The following is a 1,380-nucleotide window of genomic DNA, read 5'->3' on the forward strand; positions in this document are numbered from 1 at the left end:
GAAAACTATATATAGTGCCTGAAACTAGACTTCCACACTGTGAAAAGTTGTGTGTGTCTGTGCACGTGTGTGTGTGTGCATGCGTGTGTGTGTGTGTGTGTGTGTGTGTGTGTGTGTGTGTGTGTGTGTTTTAGTGTTACTAGGGATTGAACCTAGGATACAAGACATGCTAGGCAAGTGCTATGCAGCTATATCCCCAGACTTCTTTTTACTTTTTAAGATAAAGTCTTACTAGATTGACAGACTAGCCTTGGATTCACCTGTAGTCTAGGCAGATCTTGTGGTCCTCCCCTCAAATCCCCATGTGGCTGAGATTATAGATTGACACCACTAGGACCATCTATTTCTAAAAATTAACTAATGTGTAATATCTGTAATATAAATAGCAAGTTGAATAAGACTGGTGAAATAAAACTAGTAAAATGTTAGCCTTCAAAAGCATCTTCTGATATTCTCTGATGTCAAAGTCATAATTAGTCTCCTTACATTTAAAGTCAACCCATTATATGCTACGTACTATGTTGGCCAATATGGCTTCCATTACAACAACATGGAAAGACTAGAGACTTTAGAGGAAAGGAGCTGAGCTACAGAATGTGACTAGTTCTAAGATGTCATTTGTCACTGATCAGGTGGGAGTAGAACTAAATGTTAGAGAAACTGATGTTTAGAGAAACCACCGAAACTAGGAAAAGGAACCATTCTGAGAGAACCATCAAGAACAAACTCATCAAGAACTTTTCCCACTGTACCCCATGGGATGATATCCATCACCCTGAAGGTCCACACTAAGTAGTCCCACAAACTTAAAAGCTAATTCTGTCAGGATCCTGGCAATGAATCCATGACATTAAACAAGCTAGGAGAATTAGTATGCAAGACTTGAAAATGTTATATTTTCTTCAATGAGAAATCAATATCAAAGGGAGGGGGAAGGGAGCACTAAATTCCATTTAATCACTCTTTTATGACCCTGTACAAAGAATTTCACAGATGGTTAGTTAGAATGTACTTAAAAACAAGTAATTGGGAAAAGCTAATTCAAGTTTGGTTAAGTAATAATAAAAAAGAATAGATTGACTTATATAACTCAAAAGATTGTTGTAGGGAAGCTTGAGGCAAGACTTGATCCAGCATCACCAAGAATTAAATTGTGATCCATCTATTTCCTTTATTTCTCCATTGCATTGGCACTCTTTTACTTTTTGTGGTTGAAATTCAATAAGAGGAGAAAGGCTTCTGCCTAATTACCAAACAAAAGTCCTAAACTTGAGTCTGATTGAACAACTTAAGTATCCATTGTCCTAGCGTCATTTCTGTTTCTGTGATTAAACGTCCTGACAATAGAGAAAGAGTTTGTTCTAGCTCACAGTTCCATAG

Source organism: Rattus norvegicus, chromosome 5 (assembly GCF_021556685.1).
Source record: "Rattus norvegicus strain SHRSP/BbbUtx chromosome 5, alternate assembly SHRSP_T2T, whole genome shotgun sequence".
Taxonomy (NCBI): domain Eukaryota; kingdom Metazoa; phylum Chordata; class Mammalia; order Rodentia; family Muridae; genus Rattus; species Rattus norvegicus.